The sequence below is a fragment of the Rhinoderma darwinii genome, chromosome 5 (assembly GCF_050947455.1).
Source record: "Rhinoderma darwinii isolate aRhiDar2 chromosome 5, aRhiDar2.hap1, whole genome shotgun sequence".
Taxonomy (NCBI): domain Eukaryota; kingdom Metazoa; phylum Chordata; class Amphibia; order Anura; family Rhinodermatidae; genus Rhinoderma; species Rhinoderma darwinii.
Genome location: NC_134691.1, coordinates 109074032 through 109102014, shown reverse-complemented (window position 1 = coordinate 109102014; position 27983 = coordinate 109074032). Strand labels below are relative to the sequence as shown.

General features: G+C 39.4%; 1 protein-coding gene across 2 annotated transcripts in view; it reads left to right on the top strand.

The window, feature by feature from the left end:
* The first annotated feature begins 1901 nt into the window (after nt 1-1901).
* The window catches only part of DLGAP1 (DLG associated protein 1), a 598634-nt gene continuing 572552 nt past the window's right edge, over nt 1902-27983 (top strand). For both annotated transcript variants that reach the window (XM_075826387.1, XM_075826389.1), the window contains exon 1: nt 1902-2168. The gene's annotated coding sequence lies outside the window, so the exon portion shown is untranslated. The remainder of the gene's footprint in view (nt 2169-27983) is intronic.

The following is a 27983-nucleotide window of genomic DNA, read 5'->3' as shown; positions in this document are numbered from 1 at the left end:
AGTGAGTAAGGAGTTGGCTATAGGCATACATAGTCTCGTTTGCCTGGACCCTATGTGACACTTGTGCTCTCCAACACTTCTTCCTACACGCTCACGAATATGGCAGGGACTTTTGGGAGCGCACTACTACACATATGTGTGACATTCACGCATATAAGTGTTGGTGCTATCCCTCTCTTTGGTGGTTGAAGACTGCGTTTGCGATTTTCTAACCTCCTACTGTCCCTTGCGCTATATGAGTGTGATTTCCCCCTATTGGATTGTAGCCATCTTTTGTGTACGGGTCCCGGTGATTTAATTACACTTTAGTGCCTACCTCCCTATACTATCCTCAGTGGGTATGCATTCATCTTTCGCTATTAAAATTGTTTCATGTAAATTGGCACTTACTTAGTGGTTCGCCGGGGTATGTGCCCTCTTGTTTGCCATTTCTCAAGATGGCGCCCGCATTATCTATCGACTTAGTACGCATGCGCAAATTCGTGCTACACAACCGGGACACCATAGTATTCAGCCATTTTCCGCGCATGCGCAGAAGCGCCTCGTGCGGCGCTATGATGTAGTCTCCTCAGGTGATATCATTTTAAACACTATTTTTCACTTTTATTTCACAGGTGTAGGTATCGATGGTTATTGATACTTTACACTACTTACACGTTCCTTTTGGATATGTTTATATTTACTACTGTTTGGTCACTATTGCATCTAATTCACTCCTATGGGAGTACATAATGAATGTCATTTTCACATTTATCCTGCATTTTGATAATGTATGTAACTAATTACTAATTTTGCAATTTCTGATTGGCACTTTGTTTTATACTGCTGTGTATTAACATGTCTTTTGCTTGAGAAAGGCTCTAGTGCTTGGAGCTGAAACGTCGCACATGGGGCAATAAAGTACCCTCTTTTTCACTTTGTGCTGCCATTTTTTGGATTGCTGTATTACTGGGAACTTGGTCTGTCCCCATGGGCTTGCACCCATGCACCCACATCGCTAAGCCGGTGCTGCTGGATCTTCGGTTTCGCTGTGTGTATATATATATATATATATATATATATATATATATATATATATATATATATATATATATGTGTGTGTATGTGTGTGTGTCATCCGGTTTCAGTTTCCTCTGGCACCATAAGGGCAGGTTCAGACGTGGCGGAATTGCTGTGGAATTTCGCTGCGGACAGTCCGCAGTGGAATTCTCCAACCGCCATTTTTTACATTTGTTTCAATACATTTTTAGGCAAGTTAGTTCAGACATTGCAGAAAACTCTGCTGCGGACCATAGGCTGCGGTGCAGAATTTTCCCTCCGCAGCATGCACTGACTGTTGCGGAGAAGAAGCGGAATTTCACTGCGGATTTCAGCCTTTGCAATGCAAAAACTGAAATCTGTGGCAAGTCCGCTGTGATATCTGCAACGTCTGAATTACCTGTCAAATATGCAAATGTTGGTGCAGATTCGTCGCGTAATTGCCCCAAATCTGCACCAACATTTTCAGCGGAAAAACTCTGCCACGTGTGAACGTGCCCTAATACTTGCATTATGCTTTTCCCCCTTTTATATGCACTTTGATTCTATGTATGCACTGCCATGCGCTGTGTAATATTTTCTGTAGACATTGCATTCTGTCTGTCCATGTGTCATGCCTGTGATACACGTGGCTTATCAATGTCACACTGTCTTCGAATACACAGACAGTCTTGACTACACAAGCATTGTTACATGATTTGCTGTCTTATTATATAGCACATGATACAATTGCAGGCTTAGCTTTAATAATGTTACACTTTCCAAGGCTGTTGCACCCAATGAGGCTCTGATTTGCTGTCTCAATTGCATGGGAATTGGCTGAGGCTGCTAGTGGTGTTGTGTAGAAAAAAAATAAAAAGACACATTAGCGTCGCCTTCTCCCAGGGAGCTGCAGCTGCTGCTCCTCCTCCAGCATCACCATTCACTGACTGGACTATTACAGACTTCTTGCCTTCTCCATACAACCCTTATACATCGCTTGCTGGAATCAAAGGAGCTCACGCCAGATCAAGAGGAAGCAGCACTCGTACCAGCTCCCTGCTCAGCTCCAGCCGCCTCATTCCATGCAGGATTAGCCAGGCATTGGCTTCATTATTGGTTTACATCGGCTGCTACGCTGTGTCCACCAGGTACGACTATGTATTACTGCTCATTGTACGATCAGAGGCTGCAGTCCCATAGTCCTAGCCGCTCATGTCATAATGCAAGCGAAGATTTCAGCACCTGTCGCTGTCCACTGCTGCTCATTAATGTAGTATAGTGCCAGACCAGGCTCCGCAAACTCTGCCTGCACTCCCGCAATATCATCATATTTTATTGTGTGCATATATATGTATATATATATATATATGTATATATATATATATATATATATATATATATATATATATAGCTATATATATACAGTGTCCAATGCTCACTCATTAGCAGCGCTTGTATACGCTGTAACTGTTCTTTCTATGTTTTATGCCTTGTATTGTAAGGACAGCAAGGCCATTGGTGTGCATATCTGTATTACAGACTATATATATATATATATATATATATATATATATATATATATATATACATATATGATACGCTGGAAATGACTGTTGTGCACTAAGCCATAGTAAGAATAGTGAGAATAGTGAGCAGAGTTAGTTGGTATGGATATGAGCTCTGCAGTATGATGCCACCACATTTGCAATCTAGTCTATTCGCAGCTTCTGTTTCTTCTTGTGTCTGGATTACATGAATATAGGAGGCTGCATGTTATTCCAATGACAAGTATTTGAATGGCTGTCTCAGGCAATGAAGCATTTGCATTTTCTATAATTCTGAGCATGCTCTACAGTCAGATTATAATAGAAGCTGTGATGTTGGGTTACCAGGCTGCAGGCGTGCATTGCTCTCTATGTGTTTGCCCTGTGGCAGTAATTGGATAATGTCAAGATCTCCGGAGTTGACCCCAAAGGATTGTATTGCTGTAAAGCAGGAAGAATTACAGATGAATTTGTAACTGTAATGTTAAACACGGAATAAAGTTGCGGGTCTCATAGGTATCGTTGTAACTATGGAAGCTGCCTGTTCTATTCTAGCTGAGTACGTCTCACGATCGATCATGTATGTTCATATTACCTACGCTGAAATCATTGTGTGTGTGTGTGTGTGTGTGTGTGTGTGTGTGTGTGTGTGTGTGTGTGTGTGTGTGTGTGTGTGTGTGTGTGTGTATATGTATACCCAAACACATATTTTCGACACAAGACCTGTACAGATTTAGCAACTCATCACTTTAATCTCTCCATTGTTATATGGCTGTAAGGAATTGCATGCAGGGCTGTAAATTAACGTATCCCACATTTGTGGTCATAAATCAGAAAGCTACTTCCCTTACAGCATTACACAGACATGTAAGGGGTGACTACAACTACAAAGGTGGAAAATCATAAGCAAGCTTTATGAAGTTTGAACTTATACCAACTGTGAACGGAGTGTGGCACTGGAGATCCCTGGGCGATCTAAACAATTAAAAAAACAAACCCAGAGGCTTCTTGAAGCATCTAACAGTGGCCTGGAGTATGTCGTGCAATGATCAGAGATCTAATTACTAGATGAGGTGTCTTTTTTTAACATCATATGACACCTAACACTGGCCTTCCTCTAGTAACACTGACACTGGCAGAAATCATGTGCAAACTCAGCAAGATAATTCTGCAAACACACTTAAGGCCGTCAGCATGTCAACATTTTATAAAGGTTTTGTAATAATATGTTACATCTTCTCAAACTGCACATAATCTCATGCAGGGCATTTCAAGATAAAAATTGATTCAGATAAGTTTATATTTTAATAAAATGTTGTTCTATGTACAGTATCCTATCTATCTATCTATCTAGCTATCATCTATCAATCTATCTATCTATCTATCTATCTATCTATCTATCTATCTATCTATCTATCTATCTATCTATCTATCTATCTATCTATCTATCTATCTATCTGTCTGTCTGTCTGTCTGTCTGTCTGTCTGTCTATCTATCTATCTATCTATCTATCTATCTATCTATCTATCTATCTATCTATCTATCTATCTATCTATCTATCTATCTAGCTCTTATGCACCTATTGTTAACAGCTTGAGCTCGCTTGACATTACAATCTTTTGTTTTGTTAGGAAGCTTTCAGTATTTCTTCCCTTCAGTTTTCAGCTGCACTGAAGTTAGGACACTGACCCAAGGTCACACATTGCAGGTCTTATAGGGAAATTGTATATTGAGCTAAAAGGTGCAGACACTGAATTTTAATTGGAAAAACCTGATAATCTCAGACAATCTGACTACCTCCATTGTTTCCAAGAAATTATTTTCTTCACTGTTAAAAAGCAGATTGAAAAGCTTTGTCTACCTAACCTTTCAGTTATTTACATATTTTATGATACTATAAAAAAAGGCCCTTTTACACCGGCCAATAATCAGCCAGTGCAGCGAGCGGCGGTCAATGAGACATCGTTGATCGGCGCTCGTTTGCTCCTGTCACACGGAGCTATGGATGGGGACGAGTGGTCGTTACTTCGATCGCTCGTCCCCAAACGTTATCATCATGTCGGCAGCTCGTCTCCCTGTTTACACAGGGAGATGTGTTGCCGACAACGATAATATTGTGCTTTTTTAAAACGATACGACCATCAGATGATCGAGCGTTTGTTCGTTCATCTGCTGATCGCTGCCCTGTTTACAATTATCAAGAACGAGCGTTCTATGAACGCTTGTCTGCCCGATAATCGCCCAGCGTACAACCCCCTTAAGCAATGTAGAGTGGTGCGATTTAAATTACATATAACGATGGCCATTATATTAATGGATCTAATAAAACCTGAAATTCCAGCAATATTATATCAAACACTTTTTATTCAGTTATTTCAGTTTAGATGCACAAAATAACTTAAGTAAATAGTAAAGTGGATTTTATGCTGAACCTCTCTTAAACTGCATAGATGAAACATTTTTTTTATTTTTTATATAATATCAACATATTCTGAGAGTAAACTTTCATCTGTCCCTATCCCCAGTCTCCTATCTTGTGCTCGCACACACTCCAGGACCAATTTGATAGGAAACCTAGTATATATTTCGAAACATTGGAGACAACTGATTTATTCAAAGGAAAACAAAACAGAGGCAAAAATGCAAATATCTGGTTTGATTCAGTGGTTTCTACATGCATTAGAATTAGACTTGTAGAAATTTGCCCAGAACTGGCGACGAAACATAATGGCAGAGGTTTATTAGTATTATCTAGGAAGCATACATTTAGAAGTTGGCAGAAGTGAATCAAATGGTGCCATATTTGTAGAAACGGCACATGTGGCAATATAAATTTGGTGCTTACTAGATACACAAATTTTGATACACATTGCAACATTATTATGTCACATTTTACTTAGTAAATTTTCCCGTAATCTGTATAAAATAAACTTCCTGTGTCATACTCGATAGAAATAATTGGTATGAATACAGTATCATGGTATTTACAGTACTTTTTAATAGCTTACCTAAGTATAATGATCTTTGTGTGTAAGGAGTGTGAAATGAAAAGGCAAGCTATATATATATATATATATATATATATATATATATATATATATATATATATGATCCATCATACAGCATTATGTGTTGATAGACTCATGGGGAGATCATAGGGAATTTTGTGTTCATAATTGCTTTAGTGCAGTCAAGTATAATCTGCATGGACATCCCTGTCCATCAAACCTGTGATGCTAATGTGTCTGTAATAAATTGCTTGCTAAAGACAAGTTGAAATGAAAATTTGTGCGCCTATACAGTATTTAAAACACTAAGAGATTCAAGGCAGCTTTGTCACTCACTTTAGTGGAAACCTAGTTTGTTTCTACATATAAGATATGTGTAAAAATACTAAACTGACCGAATAATAGAGCAGGATCAGTCCTCAGTAAATTGTAATGTAATAACTGTACATTATGTCATGATAACAATAACAATAGAAGTGATAATAATGGTTATTCCTGACCAACTGAGGTATCAAGAAAGCCATACAGACTTCAACTTGAATGGCTCACAACAGGTGCTTTTTAACTCAATAATGACCAAGTGAAGAAATTGAGCTTCTTGGTGTTATATTTCATTATGTTATGTGTACTGCATGAATGACATACTCTACTGTATACGGTATAAAACACAGGTCACCGCTGATTCAATATAAACCCTTACATTCTGATTTTATATTCTATTGTTTATATGCATCATTTCAAATGTGATCACCTGATTTACAGGTGGAAAATACTTTAAGGTAGCATCAACTTTGACAGTAACGGCAATCATTAGGAAGCAAAAACGATTCAGGCTATCTCAGGCATTGCATGTCTTTGTCATACTAAGTTTTCAGGTCTTGCCGAGTGCCCAAGGCCTCATATGTCTAGGACCAAAAATGACCTACTAAACTGTTAGCAAATCTAGACAATGTTAGTAGCGATGCCAACTAGTTCATTAATTGGCCCTGATGTACAGAATTTATATATATATATATATATATATATATATATATATATATATATATAATTTTTTTCATAAAACAGTAGTGAATGTGAATATCTCATATAATACTTTATATGGGTAAACTCGACTTCTAGCAGCCTGCAGTTTCTAGATTCTGCTGTCATTTGGATCTATATCACAATGTGCCAAAATATGTATTGGACCATTTTTTACATAGTTTTACAAAAAGTATTTTCTTTTGGATTGTGTGAGGAAAAAAAAAAAGTGACATGCTCCAATGCAAACTGAATTATGGAGAATATTTTTCCCTGGATAGCGCATCTAAAGTAGAAATTCGTACCTCATGGTGCACATGTACAGTGTAAAGTAGGCAGGGGGGGAAGGAGAGGAAGGTAAAATAGCGGCATTTTCTCTTTCTCAGTGTTTTAGTGAAACAACATGATGCTGAACAATAATTTCTCACTCAGCAGGCATGCGGGGAGAAAATGGGCATTCTCAGAAGACATGCAGAGGGATGGAAAAAGACCCAAAACACGTTAGACATACAATGTCCGAGTGCACCATATCTTATATATATATATATATATATACACACACATCTGTAGCTGTTTAATGAATGATTGGGAATTAGAGATTTCCATGGGACAGTAAGGGCATGTTCACACGTGGCAGAGTTTTTCCGCTGCAAATGTTGGTGCAGATTTGGGGCAATTACGCAACGAATCTGCACCAACATTTGCATATTTGACAGGTAATTCAGACGTTGCAGAAAACACAGCGGACTTGCCACAGATTTCAGTTTTTGCATTGCAAAGGCTGAAATCCGCAGTGAAATTCCGCTTCTTCTCCGCAACAGACAGTGCATGCTGCGGAGGGAAATTTCTGCACCGCAGCCTATGGTCCGCAGCAGAGTTTTCCACAATGTCTGAACTAACTTGCCTTAAAATGTATTGAAACAAATGTAAAAAACGGCTGCTGGAGAATTCCACTGTGGACTGTCCGCAGCAGAATTCCACAGCAATTCCGCCACGTGTGAATGTGCCCTAACACTGTTTAGTAAGGGGAATATATTATATTTTTACTGAGATGGAATGGCATTCCAACTGCATCAGCTCTAGTTACTTGTATAAATATGTTGCCACAAATAGGCCATTCAGTGACAAAATCAGATATGGTTTGATCATTTTTTTTTTCACATTGAATCATCAATGAATCATCCACAGCTTTAGTGTACGCGTCAGTATGACGAGAAGATGAGAGTTGACACATACTTTATTTGCTTTCTATAGAATGTGACTATAAAGGTTTGGACATGGGCTGGAATATTTTGTCATATGGGGTCTGCTCAAAACATTAAATAGTCTCAGAAATCAGTAATTAGGGGATTGTGTTACATTTGCCAATATGTAAATATATAATATGTAAATACTTTTCATCAGTACCTATTTTTACACTTGTTATACTGTATACAGTTCTGAATTGTGGGATGTGTACAATTTCAGGATCGGATACTTCTCTTTTATCTTCACAACTGTGTTTGTTGCTTGCTTTTTAAGTTAGAACTTTGCATAATATTCACTAACAGTAAGGAGTAAAGTTGGTTTTACAATAGAGGTAGATGCCTGTGTTGGCATGTGGCCTGAGGATTCTTGTCATTGATGAAGTAAACTGCCTGGACAAAATATAGGGCATCATTATTTAACCTGCACTTAGGAGATGTAATACAGCAAACCTAACAGATCCGACAATAGTTGGTAAATTCTAGTGCGTACAAAATGTTTTTATTGTATGTGAGTCTACTATCCTATGTCTCGTGTTTTGTTCTACATATTTGCCTGGTGTTTTCTCTGTGTATGTTTTCACTTACCTACTGGCACTGGCATGTCAGTGGTAATTCTATGCTAGTGTCTTATTAATATAGCTGAATCTAATCGCTAAGATGTCACTTCTTAATGTAGCAAAACCTTCAAAATGATACTAGTATTTAATATTAGCAGATAATAGACTATTGACACAATCTGCAGTAAAAAGGTAATGACGTACCAACTCATTGTAGGCAATAAGGCTGTCTGCAGTTTTCTTTTCTTGTGCCTTAAACATCCATTTTGTTAATTTAATAAAAGCTAAGAAGAGATCTATAGAATTAATGTGTTTAGCCAAGAACCTCAACCTTATTCCACTCCCAATAAAGTAGAGGGAAGAAATGATACAAATCTCTTTTCCAACTGTATGTGGTAATGTACATGAACATTTTACTCTCTAGTTCATTCCCTAAAGGTATAAGGAAACTACGGTACATGGCTGTAGGCGGACATTACTGATTTATCACATTTATTAGAAAAATATAATGGTGTGATATGTATTTTCTGGTACTGGCTGCATCTAGGAATCTTTGTTTCAAAAATGTACCTTTAAAATAATTTGAAACAGTAGCACATTCCAGGGAGACTCACATTTTCTTCTTCATCGACTATCACATGCTATTAATTGATAAAGATGAGCTCTGTTGCGCATAGACTAATGTAAATTGCCAGCTTGAAATTTGCATAGCTTTCTTGGATTCTTGTTTAAGGGACCCCTTTCAAGACGCACACATTTCAATTTGACTGAAGGTGAACATAATTTTACTAAGCAAAGTATATCACTCTCCGACATTTACTAACAGGGGTCCCATAGGCTCAGATCTGGTGTGTTGCATACAGTTCCTGGCCTGAAGGGTTGTTTTAGGCTATGTTCACATGGGTCGGATTGGCCATAGGCACCTATTTATTGCAGGATCCGCCTAAGAAATCCGAGGCTTATTTTCTATTTCTACTGCGGATGTACAGTTTGATACACTACGGAACCTTACCGGGATTAATTCAACAGCTATTTATTTTCAAAGTTCTCTTTTTCCAAACAGAAGTTTTCTGCAAAATGTGAATGGGAATTTCTGGTTACATCTGACACGAGTGAACTGGGGCTTATCTGTTGATGGGATTAGTTGTGGCATAAAGGAAAACAAAGTAGTCACCATGGATCTTTATTCCCGGACTACAGGTGGCTACACACTAGTAAAGCAGTCAGCTGAGCCCTCTTTTGGCATGACTCTCTTATAAACATGCATGCTCTGGTCAGATGAGCTAGCGTGTTTATATAAATGAGGAAAGGTAGATAAGTCGATGCCAGAAACTACCATGGAAGCATTTCCCAGGGATGGAGGATTGGACATTTTTAAATCCAACATGCTCGATCCTTCGTGCTGCCACCAAACACAATAGATTGTTGGCCAATTGCTCCGAAATCAGTTAGTTTGGACAACATTTACCTAATCTATGGGTCTAGCTTAACAAAGTTAACAAATCAATGGTGGCTGTATTCTACCCTCATTATTACCTGTGCAGGTACAGCGAGAGCTAAAGGAGCCCTTCAGTGCACAGACATATAGTACAATGGCACCATAATGTAGATCTCTACTTCCCAGACTCCAGAAACTATGTTTTGAGGCAGAGAGGCAAATAGGTGTTCACTGCAGCTAAACACACTTTTTCAAGTTTTATTGGAGGTGTATTTTTATAGCTTTTTTTATTATAGATATGAAATAGAAAATTCTAAAGGTTATTAGAAAGCTGTAAGACATAAAGCCAAACACAGCCTGTTATATTGTGATTGAACAGCAATACCTACAAATAGAATGTCTATCAATGTACGGATTTCACAGGGAGATGACTACCATCAAATGGGTTTGAACAGAGAGTTTCCAATGGGCTGACAATTTTGTCATAATTAATGGGGCATCAGATGTCTCCTCTTTTTCCCTTCTGATTGTTGCAGCCTTAGATATCTTTCTTTGCACTGTTCTATTGTTGGTAAAGTGATGAGAATCCACCATCACCAGACAGAGTTTGTTTTACAGCCTTCATTTTTGAGTTCATTCATGAACAGCAGCCTGCAGTCTGCACATGGAATTTGACAATGGCAGAAAATAGGAGATGTGTATGACCAAACTGCTCATGGGGCTACTGAAAGTTAGCCCAATAATAAATATATTCTGTTTTTTTCTATTTAAACAATTTTCTAAAAGATACGAGAAGGTTTCACAAAATGACAACAATAACCAGCCAAAATGGCGCGTGCAATATTTGCTTCTTGTAATGATATAGACCTAGCTGAACAAGTCCCTGTAACCAAGTCTTGGTCTCTGACAACCAAACATCTTTTATTAAGCAAATTATGTTCTCTGGCTTCAGACAAAAAGTTTTCATGTGATATATGGGGATGCGTTTGGATTTGCAGAGCAGGACAGCAGTGACTGCAAATGTAAAAAAAAAAAAAGGATATGGATATGATACAGGAATCAGGATGCTTATTATTTATTCTATTTTCTATTCTATTCATTATATTTATTTAGTGCCAATATATGCCACACTCCTGTACACAGAACTTACAAGGACATAGAAACTTCACGCATGTGGTTTATGTTCAGATTGAAATCCATGGCTTCAGTGCTTTAAGGCGATAGTGCTAACTATACTGCCACGGAATAGAGATGGAGCACGTTTGTATCTGCTACTACTCTCATCGTTTCAGAATGGGGTTATTTAGGGTCTAGTCTATTTATTTAGGCTCTATTAGCAGGTAATGCTTTGACATTTTCACATAAAAGGAGTTAATTTTACATTTCTTTACACGCATTATGAATGAAATAAGCATGTAAGTTGTAAAGAAATGCTTTCTGTAGGTGCGGACATAGACTGACGAGGTTCCATAGAAATAACAAAATGAAGTGTTCTAAGGGTGGTTAATGTGGCCATGCCATCCTGGTAAGAGGAAGGTCTGGTGCTACTTAATTCTCATACCCATCTTTTGCAGAAAAAAGGGTCTTGTAGCCCTCGGGCTGCTTTCACATTCCTGAATTTGCTCATGTGGATGTCTCAGTAAATAATTTTTATAGATTTTTCTAAAAATTAGAATTAAGTATGTTTTTGGTACAACTTTAGACATTCTGAATTATGATATTATAATACATGATAAACATTTCTATAATATGTATGTTATGGAAATAACAGTTAACTTTTGTTATGTGTCACAACAAAGTTTTTATTGAAATACCCTACATGGCTTCTAGAAACCGATGTGAACATGCCTGGTATCCTCAGGACTGGGTTTTAGCTGCTTCATCTGCACCCCATATAGCTATGCCCCTTCCCAGTATTATGCACAGTACCTGAAATTCATACCGTACGATTAGGCCCCATGTACATGACCATAAAATCGCCCGTAATTACAGGTCGTAATTACGGGTACGGTCGTGTGAATGGGGCCTTACCATATATTTCTGGTAACGGATAAAGAATCCTGTGTGACTGTGCAGTTTGTTCAGATAGATATGCCAGAAGTGACAGCCTGATTGGAAACGCATTTTATATAAATAGCGCTGTTATTTTTTCTCCCTGAGACAACATGTTGCCATAGCTACCAGCAGGATGGTATATTAATTCTAGACATTTTCTTCTAAATAAATTGTTGGGTATTTTAGGCTGTATAATATTAAATAAAAGTTCAATTTGATAAGATTGTTCCCACTTTTATTGTTTTTTTTCACTGTTCATTGAAAGCGATGGCATATCTCTAGGATATGCCAACACTTTGTAATCGGGGAAGACCGACTGCAGAGAGACCTTCACCAATCCTCAGAATGAAGGCTCCTTCAGAGTTTTTTTTCCTGCGCTCGTGAGCTCTGTCGCAGTGACCTGCACATTGGGTGGAGTAAGCACCGCTGTGTAGGAGAAATGCAAAAGTGACTGATCTCGGTCCCTACATTTTTGTGATCAGTGGGGTCCCTTGAGGTCGTTCCCCTATCGATCATAATGTTATGATATATCTAGTGATTTGCCATAATATTAGAAGTTGAGAATACTCAAACAAGTGACTTTTTGCAGATCCAGAGAACAAGATGATAAGACTGATAATTGCCTGATTCCTTCCCACACCCTGCATATGCCAGCAGTGCTAGGCAAGGTTGGGCATAATTTTTCTTGTCGTACTCTTCTCCAGTGCTGGTGACAAGAAGGATTTACATTGGTCACATAATTTGTGGTCATTTTCAATCCTGAGTCCTTGAGTCCAGCTGCCCGTCATTCTGCATGTAGCTCATATGTGCTATTTATAGGTCAATTTTAAAATGTGCAGTGAAACTTTAATTATTACATGAGTACAAAATGATGGAGTTTTGCTAAGACAGATGTAGGACTCAATGTTGGCGTCATTTAATAAGACCTCTAATAGCACCCACCAACCAGTAAATGCTTCTAATCATTTGTAAATGCAGCACATAGCATTTCCTCTTCTCCTTGGTGTTTCCTTCCTGGATAAGTTGTCTGCTGTGTGATTCGATTACATTTCTGAGCACTCAGTAGAACCTGAGGTTAGCAAGGAAGACGTGGTAATATGTAAAATAGGAGAAAGAGTTGCCATGCATATTTATTTTCACAAAAGAACAATCTTGCATCCATGTGAAGGATTCAATGTTATTTCAAAAAATTTCATATAGTGGGGGGCATAAAAGATATTAAAAATAAAAAATGAGGCCCCTTTCAGGTGCTGCTTGACAACGCCACACTCATTAACACCTTCAGCAGGAGGTTCTAGTGCACCCATCCGTTTTTCATGACCATATTTATGTGCAGGTTCTCACCACCCATTTAAATGGGGATTGCACCAAATCAGAATGGACCCCTCTTTGGAGGGCCCCATAGCAGCAGCATTGGCCCTCTTTATGGTATGTACGCCCTTGATTGTATATCATGTATTAGGGGATGTTTACACAGGGCGGATACGCTGCGAAAAAGTACACAGCCTATCTGCCCTGGGAATTCCGGCCCGAAAAAATGCACCAAATTGAGTGCAGTTTTTTGGTCGGAATGTCATCAGGTAGAAAAAAAATGCTTACTCGTAGTCATGGCGATGCGTCCCTCTGACGTCCTGCAGCCCAGCCCCCTGGGATGACGTTACATTCCCTCTGACGTCCTGCAGCCCAGCCCCCTGGGATGACGTTACATTGGATATGACCGCTGCAGCCTGTTACATGGGATGAAATGCCCTACCTGGAGGCCGGGCTTGGTGCAGAAACATAGAGATCTGGGTAAATATTGTATTTTTTAATACTGTCTTTTTTTTTTTCCTGTGTTCCGGTATAAAAATCTCAACATCTGCTGTTTATTGCAGGTTTTACCTCTCCATTAAATTCAATCCGTAACACAAAATCAGTGATTCCGCAGCATAATTTGAAATGCTGCGGATTGAAAAAACGCATCGCACGTCAATTTATGAACGGTTTTTGGGCTGATTTTTTTACGCAGTGTATGGATGAGATTTGTTTAAATCTCACCCACTGTGCTGCTACTGTAATACGCTGCGGATGTTCCGCAATGAAATACATTGCGTAAAATCCACAGTATTTATGCTACATGTGGACATACCCATATACTTCAATATGGCAAATGGATTATTCTCAGTGCAATATACATTATAGTTCATCATCTATCTACTATCCAACAATTTGTTATAAGTCTGAAGTCCGTTAACTTTTTTATTTAAGATTTTATGTCTAAATGCCTATACACCTTTATCTTTGCTTGAATTTGGTTAAGGCCTCCAATTTCTCATGAAACCAATTCAATACAATATCGCGACATGCTAACAAAACTCTTGACAGGCTGCAATTCATATCACAAACACTGGGTGGTTACAAGTAGATATATATAGCATGGACATCTCGTGACAAAGTATTACAAAATCATATTATTTTTTCGAAGCTGGTCATCTCATGCCGCACATCTTGGGATATGTTGAGCCAAGAGCAAAAGTAAGGAAGTACACAACTGTATGAGTATCATCATGGTAATAGCCTAATATTAAAGGTAAATCACTTGACCTTTTCCATCATAACGAGGCAAGGATTTGTGTTAGCTAATATATTATTTAGTGATTGTATTGATCTTTATTAGCACAACTGTTATGTAATTACAGAACACACATTTTACGTTCCGTGCACTATATATCGTTCAGTTATTAGTATGCTCCAATGGTCTTCTATATGGAGCCTAAGGCGATCATTATCCACTTAGATGGAAACTGAATTCTAAAATGAATAACTGCACCATGTAATTGGGAGAACATCTAATCTATGTACATGTATTCACCACTCTGATTTATTGGTGGTCCTATGACACTTTATATCTGTTTTCAGGGGCATTGATCTCAGTGTCAATATTATTAAAGCCATCCTTTATTTATTGTATGGGTGATCACTTTCTTCTTTTCTGCTTCTAATGTTTTTCTATTACTATATCATAAAACACAGGGAAAACACTCCTTTATTTTTGTATTAGTAAATGATTATGTTTTTCCTTTTTCTGCTATATTGCTTTATAGAAATATTCATATTTACATGTATTGCCTGGTAAATGTGTTGTTTTACGTGTATTTGTATTAATGCATTATTCTTCCTGACATCATTTTACCTTTACATCTTGATCTACAAAGAAACCACCTTATGAAAATATGTCAGCTCACTTTTGTGTCAAATGTTGAATTGTAAACCATTAAAAGCGTTATTGTAGTACAGCTAATAAATTATGATTATTGTTTTTCACAATGATTGTTGACAGTTATTGTTGGCATTACCAATCTCCCTGACAATGGAGATCTCTTTTGCAAGCTGACAAAATCATTTGGATGAATTAACATTTGAATGACAGTTTAAATAGACTCTGGAAAATAGCATTTGTATACAGACCAGTGTTTGTTTAATGAAGCCTCAATAATAATATGTAATCAGGCCCTGTTCATACCGAGTTTTTTTTCCGCAGTTCTTGCCGCGGAAAAACGCTGGAAAAAACACCTTGCCTTCAGGTAGAGGCATTTTTTTCCCACGAGCGAAAAAAAACGCTCACGGAAAAAGAAGCAGCATGCCCTATTTTGAGGTGTTTTCCGCATCAAAATCAATAGGAGATGGAGAAAAACGCAGCGAATGGCCGCGCCGTTCTTTGACGCGTTTTTTACGTGTTTTATGGCAAAAAATGCTCTTGTTTTTTTCCTTTGCCTGTTGAAGAAAGAGGTAAAAAACGCCTCAAAAAACGCTGCAAAAAAACGTCTGTGGTGCAAAACCACTTAAAAAAAAACGGAGCTGATTTTTCCAGGCAGAATTTTCTTAATGGACTGTAGATTACACAATTTAAATACTTCTCCTCTTAATTTCTTGTGACGTGTTAAATGTAAAATGAAGACTGGCTTTTTTACCTAGATATTTGGCCAATGTCATGGTCAATGCGGAATGCACTTTAATGTAGTAAAAGTAATAACTGTATAATACTCCTAAATGCCTGTAAATAATATTTAACCCCTTGGAGACACCGCCAATTTTGGTCTTGTGGACACAGCCCATTTTTTTAAAATCGGACATGTCAATTTATGTGGTTATAACTTTGGAATGGTTTTATGCATCGTGGTGATTCTGAGATTGTTTTCTTGCGACACTGTACTTTGTTAGTGGAAAAATGTTGTCAATAAATTCAGAGTTTACTTGTGAAAAACATCAGCATTTAGGTAAAATTTGCAGTTTCAAAATTTTAAATCTATCTGCTTGTAAGACAGACAGTTATACCACACATAATAGTAACTAGTTAACATTTCCCATATGTCTTCTGTGTTGGCATCGGTTATTGAACATCCTTTTATTTTTCTAGGACGTTACAAGGCTTATAACTTTAGCAGCAATTTCACACATTTTCAAAAAGATTTCCAAAACCTATTTTTTTAGGGACCAGTTCAGTTCTGAAGTGGCTTTGGGGGCCTCATACATTAGAAACCCCATGAATCACCCCATTTAAAAAAAAAACTGCACCCCTCAAAGTATTGAAACAGAATTTAGAAAGTTTCTTAACCCTTTAGGCTTTTTACAGGATTAAAAGCAAGTGAAGGTAAACATTTACAAATCACATTTTTTTTTGTTGCAGAATTTCAATATTAATCCATTTTTTTTCTGTAACACAGAGGGTTTAACCAACTCAAAATTCATTGCCCAGAATCTGCAGTTTTTAGAAATATTCCACATGTGGTCCTAGTATGCTACTTGACTGAAGCACAGGAATGAAGGAGCACCTAGTGGATTTTGAGGCCTCCTTTTTATTAGAATATATTTTAGGCACAATGTCAGGTTTGAAGAGGTCTTGTGGTGACAAACCATAGGAAGCACCCCCAAAAATACCCTCCCAATGAATTTATCTAGAGGTATAGTGAGCAATTCGACCCCACAGGTTTTTTCCAAATGTCATGCAATTAGGTTGTGAAAATCAAAATCTCCATTTTTTTTCTCAGAAAATTAAATCTTTAGCTCAGTTTTTTTGATTTTTATAAGGTATAAAGGTGAAAAACACCCCAACATTTGTAAAGAAATTTCTCCCGAGTACAGCTATACCTGACATGTGGTCATAAACTGCTGTTTACGTACACAGCAGTGCTCAGAAGGGATGGAGCGCCATTTGGCTTTTGGGGCTCAAATTTTGCTGTAATGGTTTTTGGGTGCCATGCCGCATTTGCAAATATGTTTTCTTCCAATAAAACGTAGAATTTTTTCATTTCCACAAAGTAAAAAGGAGAAAAAGCACCCTATTTGTAAAGCAATTTCTCCCGAGTACGGCAATACTCCATATGTGGTCATAAACAGCTGTTTGGACACATGGCAGGGCTCAGAATGGCAGGAGCAATATTTGGCATGTAGATTTTGCTGGATTGGTTTTTGGTTGCAATGTTTTAGGTGCCAGAGCCACTGAGGTACCAGAATAGTAGAAATCTCTCTATTTTGGAAATTTTGTGTGAGCAATGTGACTCAACAGGTGTTTCATAGATTTTACTAGAATTAGGCTGTAAAAATGCAAAAATATTTTTTTACAAAAAGATGTCGTTTTACCTCCCAATTTTTCCTTTTCACAAGAGTAATAGGAGAAAAAACACCACAAAATTTGTTACTCAATATCTCCCGAGTATGACAATACCTTATATGTGGTCATAAACTGCTGTTTCGGCACATGGCAGGGCTCAGAACGGAAAGAGCGCCATTTGGCTTTTGGAGCGCAGATTTTGCTGGCTTGCTGTTCGAGCACCATGCCACATTTGTAAAGCCCCTGAGGTACCATAGAAACCCCTGACAAGTGACCCCATTTTGGAAACTACACACCTCAAGGCATTTATCATTTGCCTGGGCATATGACAGGGCTCAGAATTGAAAGCGCACCATGCGCATTTGAGGTCTATTTTGGCGTTATTACAGCATTGGCTCACAATTGCAGGGCTCCGCGGTCAAATAGTAAAACAAACCCCCCAGAAGTGAACGCATTTTGGAAACTCCACCACTCAAGGCATTTGTTAAGGGGTGCAGTGAGCATTATAACCCCACAGGTGTTTTTTATTAGAAATTAATTCATAGCGGATGGTGCAAAGCGAAAATTAAATTTTTTCCATATATAATTAATTTCAGTGCCCAATATGTGGTGCCCAGTTTGCGCCACTATGAAAAGACAGCTGTCTAATTATTATTCTGTGTTTCCTGGCTTTAGATACACCCTACACGTGGCCCTAATCTTTTGCTTGGACATATGACAAGGTTCAGGATTGAAAAAGCGCCATGCGCATTTTGGCGATTTATGCAGCATTGGCCGACAATTGTAGGACTCTGAGGTCAAATCGTAAATCAAACCCCTAAGAAGTGACCCCAATTTGGAAACGACACCCCTTTAAGAAATGTATCAAGAAGGGCAGTTAGCATTTTTTTCTCACATGTTTTTTTTTCCAGGAATTCATGCGCAGCGGTTAAAGCAAAGTCAAAATTTTTATTTTCCGTTGATATGCCATTTTAGTGCACAATATGTTGTGCCCAGTTTGTGCCACTGAAGACAAATACCTCATAAACGGTTAAGTGTGTTCTCCCGGGTTCAGCAAGGACACATATGTAGACGTAAACTGATGTTTGGGAACACTGTAGGGAGAGTGGGAGAGAAAGGATTTTACCTGGTAGTTCTGTTTGGGGTTTTATTGGTATTTCAGTTTATAATGTGGGGGCATATGTAAGCTGGGCAGAGTACATCAGGGCATAATAAGGTGGCATTATAATGGGGTAAATAAATGATAATCCATAGATGTGTGGTCAGTGTCACACTAATAACTGGTGTCTAATCTTATCCCCATTTTAGAACATATTCTGCACCTTTTGTGTCACCATTTTATGAGAGCCAGTACTTTTTATTTTTTTATCGACGGAGCAGTGTGAGGGCTTATTTTTTGCGGGACTAACTGTCGTTTTTATTGCTACCATATTGGGGTAAATACGATTTTTTGATCACTTTTTATTACATTTTTGGGGAAGCAATGGGACCAAAAAAAAGCAATTCTGGTATGTTTTTTCATTCTTTTTTTTACGACATTCACCAAGCTATAAATGACATATTAACTTTATTCTGCGGGTCGATGCTATTATGGCGATACCAAATATATATCGTTTTACAGCGTCAGCACAATATAATCACTTTTTTTAAATCAGAGCTTCGACAAGGTTGTGTAAGGGCTTGTTTTTTGTGGGACGGCCTGTGGTTTTTATTGGTAACATTTTGGGGTACAAATTTTGGGGTGCATGCCACTTTTTGATCACTTTTTATAACATTTTTAGGGAGGTGTGGTGACCAAAAAACAACAATTCTGCCATTGTGTCTTCTTTATTTTTTTTGCGGTGCTCACTGTGCGTGAACAATAACTTTATAGTTTTATAGTTTGTGTTGTTACCAATCCGGGGATACCAAATATGTGTACTTTTTAATGTTTTTCTTTTTTTTCCTATAATAAAAGGCTTATTATGGGAAAATAGCCATTTTTTGTTATTTTAACTTTAGAATTTACTTTTATACAACATTTTTATTGTCTCACTAGGGGACTTGAAGGCATGAAGCCCTGATCGCTATTCTAATACAGTGCACTACCTACGTAGTTCAGTGTATTTGAGCTGTAAGTTATACACACAAGGCCTAATAGGCTTCCGTACTTGGCAGACCAGGAGGCCATTGTTAGGCCTACAGTTGCCATAGCAACCATCAGCACCCCTGCAATTGCAATCGGTTACAGACCACCTAGATGCCACAGTCGCAATTGACCATGGTATCTAAGGGGTTAATCAGTGGGGATCGGACCTCTGTCCGGTCACTGCCATTACAGCAGTGTCAGCTGTAATATACAGTTTCTGAGCCTGCTCCATCACGGTCACGTAGTTACAGGACGATGCGCTAACCCCATGGCGGCAGCGTTGTAAGGGTCCTATTACACGGCCCGACGTGGGCCTTGTAAACAAGCGACGATCAACGAGACAGCTCTTTGATCGGTGCTTGTTTGCTCCTTTCACAAGGAGTCATGTATGGGGATGAGCGCTCGTTACTGCGATCACACGTCCCCATACATTTCTAACATGTCGGCAGGATATTTTATTCTGCAGAAACTATACGAACAGCCAATGAACATGCGTTTGCTCGTTCATCGGCTGATCGTTACCCTGTACAGGGCAATGATCGACAACGATGTGAGTGCTCATTTGCCCGATAATTCGCCCGTGTAATAGGGCCGTGTACGTGAGATGTCGCCGAAGGGTTAAATAAAAATCACATTATGATGTCAGAATCAGATGATTATACAAAGATGTATTAGCCCTACATAGGCCTCTTCCTGCTGCTCTTTCAGAAAGTTCCTTCTCCACTGATTGACTGATATGTAGTTCTCCCTCTTTTTTTTAAAAAAAAGAGAATCTTCAGCAACTGCACTGTGTATTAAAAACAGTACCGTATCCCTGCTGCTGCAAAACAACATATAGAAATGAACAGCTCAGATGCTGTAGTCCTTTATTTTTTTTTATTTTTTTTTAAAGAGTGTTGTTTCATATCTGCCCTTACTCTTCATAAAGCAGTTCTGCAGCAGCTGAGGTATATTTGATAAAGAATAAAGTACCCCCTACTGTAAATTACAGTATAAAAAATATTAAAAAGTCATCTCAGAGTTCCAGGATTTTGGACAGATTTTTAATTTTGTTTTTTATTAGCTGAGATGCAGTTTTATTTTTGTGTTTTCGTTTGTTGCTGAAAACCAATTACACATCAGTTTATGGGCAGATGGCTGGACATTCTTGTTAGGAATATTTGGGTACACTATGGAAATCATGGATCCTTCAGTAACGGAACGTTGTCCCAGTGCTGAGGCAGAAAAGCATCCCTACATTATCATATTAGAAACACAAGTCTTGACTGATTTTCTTACTGCTATACTCCAGACAACATAAGGCATATGTTATTCAATGGTTCCTTGTTTGACTCATTTATCCATAGATGATTACCATGAATGGCCAAAGGTGTTTTTTACTTTTTTTGCAATTGTAAGGCAAGCATTGTTCTCACTCTTGGATAGTAGAAGTTTTTGCCTTGCTACTCAACAACCTACTCAACATGCTAAGGGTCCTTTTACATGGGCCAATATGGGCCATGAAAACAAGCGCAGATCAATGAGACAGCTCGTTGATCGGAGCTCATTTGCTCCTTTCACAAGGAGCAATAAATGATTGTGTGGGGATGAGCGATCGTTACTACGAGATGGTGAACGAGCATTCATATGAAGGTTCGTTTGCCCGATTATTGGCCCGTGTAAAAGGTCCTTAAAGGAGTTTTCCACTGCCAGACAGCTGATGACCTATGCACCAGATAGTTTATCAGTATATCATTGGTGCAGGTCCGACAGCCGGACACCACACCGTTAAGCCGCTCCAGCTGCCTGCGGGCACAGGATGTTGTTGTCCATTATGCAATGTATGGAGCCGGAAGCAGCACTGCAGCTCGGCCGCTATTCAGTGGTCGAGGCCAACTGCTTCTGGCATGTAGGTCCAGTGCTCGGAGGCAGCCGGAGCAGCTTAACGGTCTGGGTTCCAGGTGTCGGACCCCCACAGATCATGTACCGATGACCTATCCGGTGGATAGGTCATCAGTTGTCCAGTGGAGGACAACCCCTTTAAGAGAAGATTCACAAATGTTCCAAGTTTTAGCGATGTAATGATAATGGATTATATTTTGCTTTGATGGAGTCCTAAAAATGGTGTTTAACACTTCCAGACCGATACATGTAAAAATCACAATCTTGGTAACAAAGATCTCATGTAATGAAGGCCAGGGGAAGAGAATTGTGACATACACTCTCATGCTAAACAATATTTTCATATTGCAATTACAAATGAATATAAACTTGTTTTTTTTACATACAATACATAAATATCATATTTACTGTGACGGTTGAATAGATTTTTAATTGAATATGCTCTAAACAGATGTGGTAAAAAGAACCCACACCGTGTACCCCCCTAAAATAATAAGCACATGCAGTAAATACATTTTTGTTTACAGTACTATATTAAAAAATCCACTGCAGACAATAATGAGCTAAAGATTTCAAGTAAAAAAATATGACTAACAGTAGCAAATACACATCAGTCTAAGCCAGAGGTGCACAAACTTTCTTGTCTGGGGCCCAAGTTGTCAGATTGTGCCATTTCTGAGGGCCGCAATAAAACTTAATGGGGTATACTGATCAAAGTTTGTCATGTAACATTTTGGATTTGCATCAACACAAATGAGCCGCATTCTGCTTTGCTACTTTTATATAAGAATATTTATGTACAATAATGATTATAAAATTCTGTATGCTGTAATATAGTAAAAATCTTTTGACCAGGTGATCAGCTCACCATATGTTCTCGTTGAGAGAAAGCCAGGGTTATTGTTTCATGGTATGATATGAACAAAATGATGTGTCTGCCAAAAGTGTGCTGTCACAGCAGTTTTGCAACAGAGTTACTAACCTGGTGAGCTGCAAGGGATGCGGAGGGAAACATTTAATCACAGCGCCATATTCAGCATTCATAAGCATTGACTTAATTCATAATTTTTACATAACTCACACCTGAGGCAAAAGCAGAAGAACACAACTGAGGCCACCACTAACAGATGCAGAACACACTCATTGATAGCTTTGGTTATTCTGTGTACTGATTTTGAGATTTTGAAGTTACCAGGTAAGTATATGTCTTTGGTTTATCTATTTCTATGTTGGTGCTTTCGGACTTAAGTTCTTTATATTTTATGTCCAAAACCACTAGATAAATTGATTTAGATGTGCATAGATGTATAGTAGTATACAGAGTCCCTCAACTCCATGTTCCACGTAGGGTCATTTTAACACTTTGGTAAGACCAGTTCAAATGTATCATGAGCAGGCCCCCCTCCTGCACATTGTTCATTGTTTTACAATGTCTACACATTAAATTTTTTGACACATTGTTGGGAAGGATTTGGACTTACAGGTGATGTCTTTTCTGATTGGAGACCTTATTTGTCCCTTGTCTTCTCTACCTGACCCAGACCCCCATGATGATTTCCTACAGCCATGACTTGATAGTGCTCCTGAAAACAAAATTTCCAGATAGATAGTTACCCAAACAGTAATAGTGGCCCAGACGGTAATAGTGCTCTCTTTTAGGCCCCACACATTAATAGTGCCCCCTTTTAGTCCTGACACAGTAATTGAGCCTCCTTTTAGGCCCCCTACAGTAAAAGTGCCCCTTTTTAGGCCCCACACAGCAATAATGCCCCCCTTTGTGCTCCCTACAGAACAATAATACAATATTCATGCCCCCACATACACAATGAATGCGTTTTGTGTTCCCCTAGAGTAAATTAAATGTATTTAATAAAACCACAATAAATATTTGCATAACACCATTCCCACGAAGAGCAGAGTGGCTGGGGTCTCTTCAGGCCCGTACCGGTAGCTGCCTGGCGCAGGCAGAAGATGCGCAAGGATGCAGATACTGTCTAAAGTAGTGCAGCTATCAGGGGACCTGGTGCAGTAGCAATATTTGGGCCTATGATAAAAGCGTCCTTAATGCTTCCATATGACACTGTATTATTAAGATATTCTCCCCTAGAAGCATAACTCAGAGGTTAGTTTAAAAGTAGAAATAATGCACGACACTCACCCTTAAAGATCAATTGCAGCTGTTTATTTGCAAATTCAAAGCCATTTCACATCCTCCAGGTGCTTTCTCAAGGCTTTCTGGGATCAAGCATGCTCACGCTTAAATAAACCCCCAGACATGCGTCAGCAGTAACAATTAGAAATTGTTTAGAAATAGCAAGAAAAAAGAAAACTCCTGGCGGAGGTGCTCCTCTGTTCATGATGTCTATCTGGAGGCCTCAGTTGGTGAAGACAACTCAGATTGGATGAAAAAAATATATCTGCAAGGAGGGAAGGTGTAGTGATATATACAGCGGTTGTGCATGGCACTATCTACAAGGGTGTGTGTGTGTGTGTGTGTGTGTGTGTGTGTGTGTGTGTGCGTGCGTGCGTGCGTGCGTGCGTGCGTGCGTGCGTTTGTGTGTGTGTGTGTGGCACTGTCTACAAGGGGGTTTCTTTGGCACTGTCTACAAGGGGTTGTATGTGTTGCACTATCTACCGGGGGCTGTGTGCCATTATCCATATATGGACAGGGAAGTGAGGTACAGTGACGCACTGTGGCATTATGTACAGGGGGTTTGTGGCACTATCTACAGAGGGCACCATGGTACTATCTACAGAGGGCACTATGGCATTATCTACAGAGGGCACTGTGGAAATTTCTACATGGGCTGTGTGTGGCACTATCTACAAGGGGGTGTGTGTGGCACTTTATACAAGGGGTTGTATGTGTTGCACTTTCTACAAGGTGGTGTGTGTGGCACTATCTACAGGGGGCTGTGTGGCATTATCCATATATGGACAGTAAGGTCCAGTGACGCACAGAGGGCACTGTGGCATTATCTACAGGGGGTTTGTGGAACTATCTACAGAGGGCACTGTGGCTCTATCTACAGAGGGCACTGTGGCATTATCTACAGAGGGTACTGTGGAATTTTCTACATGGGCTGTGTGTGTGGCATTTTCTACAGGGCACTGTATATATGGGGGCACAAACTAGGGGCCTAACTTCTATATGGGGACATAAAGGGGGCCTAACTTTTATATTGGGGCACAAACAGGGGGCCTAATTTCTTTATGGGGACATAAATAGGGCCTAACTTCTATATGCGGGCACAAACTAGGGGCCTAACTTCTATATAGGTGCACAAATTGCCGTTGCATGCCGTTTTACTGCAGCTGTGAGTTCCCCTGGAAAGGGGCCCACTAAGTCTGTGTCACCCAAGGACCCACATAAACCTGGAGCCGGCTCTGGTCCTAGCACCTCTATTCTAATAATCCAATTAGCTTCACATCTCAGTAGGCTGACATACCTGTCACTGCCATCTAATGGAGTGAACAATTGCTGTAATCCCACCAATGCTATAAGAGTTTTGGATTGACCGATGCACATCCCTCATATGGCTTATCAATTTTAGTTCTTCCTTTCCTGTGCCCAGAGAGTGCATATGTACGCAAAATCTCTTAAATAATGGGCGGATGATATAAAAGAATTTACTGGGACAAAAAATTGCATACATAATGTGATCAGATTTACAAGTCATAAGCTGTGAGATATTGTAAGAATTGCTCCTACACGCACTACTTTACCTGTGCACATATATGTACAATAGGTTATACAACTCAGAGGTTATACAAAGCGTAATTAACCCATGTGCATGAACCTTTACTGTTTCTCATTCAGATTATGAAATCTACTTCCAGAACATTACATGCCAAAATTCCATCTTTTAGAGGAAAATAGTCATAGAAGATCACAGTTTCTCCTGATCTAATAGAAATCAAAGAAATGGTATAGCAGATACTAGCAGATTTTTTTGTCATATGCGATGGTTAAACCTGTTGTATCCCCGCTAGCATCTACTCTGATTGAAGTTACGTGCTTACAAAACACATTTGCTTTTTAATATTAGTTTTTTTGTAAAAGTAGTAAAAGAAAAAGAAAAGAATATCAATTTGGTATATCCGGAATCATATTGACCCACATAATAAAGTTAACATGTTATTTTTACTGCTTAAAATTTAGGAATTGCTGTTTTTTTTCCATTCCACCGCCCAAAATAATATTTAAAAATTTCCCATTACATTATATGGTATATTAAATGGTAGAATTTGTCCAACAATGAAAAAGAAAGGCTTTGCATACACCTTTGTCGACGGCAAAAGAAAAAATGTATGGCTTTTGGAAGGCGGCGAGGAAAAAAGAAGGCGGCAAGGAAAAAAGAAAATGTTGGTGTTTTTTAACCATTTTTCCAGAAATATAATATTATCATGTAATACCTAAGAAATAAAATTAGGTTCGATAGCCCAAACTCTAGGCTAGCGAAGGAAATGTCTGTTGTCATGTTATAGTAACTATGTAACGCATCTCCTGTTAGTATAGGTTTAAGAATTATTCTAGCCTTTGAAGCGATGGTCCCTTACCCATTTTCAAAGGCAACTTGATAAAGTAACTTATATTATGCTGATGTTTATCTCGGCTTCTATGCGAAAAGCAAGAAAATTTTGGCTGCATCCTCATATAATCTATAATGGCAATGAGCAAGTATTTTTGCCACCATGATGCACAGAGCACATCTCCCTCTCTCTCTCTCTCTCTCTTTCTCTTTATCTCTCTCTGTCTCTCTCTCTCTCTCTCTAGGTGTAATGGCCGGAAGGAGGTGAAGGGAAAGTGAGCCCTAATCTACCCACCGCCCTGTCCCTGCCTACTTGCAACGACTCGCCCTAGGCGACGAGGTACAACTGGGCGGCGGTCCCTACGCTGTCTAAGTGCACAGGAAAACAAACAGGGAACATGCAAGGGAAGGGGCAGTAGCCACGGAACGCCACGAGGAAACGGAGCGGCGAACGGACAGTCAGGACCAGGACGAAGTGAGTACACCCAAGCGGGCAAGGAGACAGAAGCAAGCCAGGGGCAAAGCAAAGCAGGTCAAGCAGAACTGCAGCAAGGCAGAAGCACGGCAGAAGCAGGCTGGAGCAAGCAGCAGTGGGGCCAGGAATCCAAAAGAATTACAAGCACTGAGGGAGAGAACAGGGCAGGTAATAAAGGACAGGGGGCGGAGCTAACTCCGACAGACCAGGCCGCGATAGGCTCTCCCACTCCTGAGCCTGCCACCCTGGTTGGTGGGAGATGGTGTCAGTCGAACAGGTCTGGCCTCAGGTGTGGATTGATTAATCCCAGGAGTATACCTAGATGAAGTACCTGGCAGATCCCTAACACTAGGTACTCTTAAGGGGGTTTTACACAGGACGATTATCGGGTAGACGATCATTCATAGAACGCTCATTGCCGATAATTGCCCTGTGTAAACAGGGCAGTGATCAGCATATGAACGAGCAAATGCTCGATCATCTGCTGATCGCATCGTTTTAAAAAAGTCAAATATTATCGTTGTTGGCTTCAGATTTCCCTGTGTAAACAGCGAGACGCGCTACTGACATGGTAATAACGTATATGGGGACGAGCGATCGGAGTAAAGACTGCTCGTCCCCATACATAGCTCCGTGTGACAGGAGCAAATGAGCGCCGATGAACGATGTCTCGTTGATTGGCGCTCGCTGCACCGACCGATTATCGGCCGGTGTAATAGGGCCTTTACACCACCCGACGTGGGCCGTCTAAACGAGCACCGATCAACGAGACAGCTCGTTGTTCGGTGCTCGTTTGCTCCTTTCACAAGGAGCTAGTATGGAAACGAGCGCTCGTTACTGCAATCTCTCTTCCCGGTACATTTCTATCATGTTCGCAGCACATCTCCATGTTTGCACAGGGAGATGTGCTGCCGACTAAGATAATATTTTCTGCTGCATAAACGATACAATCAGCTGATGGACGGGCATTTGCTCGTTCATTGGCTGATCGTTGCCCTGTTTACACAATGTGAACGCTCGTTTGCCTGATAATTGGCCCGTGTAAAAGGGCCCTCTCTCTCTTTATCTTCATCTCTCTAACTTTATCTCTCCTTCTCTCCTTTTTATCTCAATCTTTCCCTTGTGTTTATCTTACCTGAAATGCAGTTGCATGTCCTTTTGCCGGTGTAACTAAGTGGCTGTTATCGGTGAACCAGGGAAGACTTCCAGTTATGCATCTTAAGACCATCAATAACACAGTAAAACATCTGAGCTCTTGAACTAATTCCCTGCAAGACTCTGCCTGACTAATGACCTTTAATCATAACCCTCTGTGCTCTTGTCAATATTAAGTTAGATAAACATCTGTTATATCTGAAATCCTATCTTTTAAAACTGTGAAGTAAATGTACGGGGACTGCTTCAGTCAATCATGAGCAGATGCTCAAGAGAAGTAATTCATTAAAGTTTGTATCAAATATATTCTCTTGCCAAAAAATACATAGTTA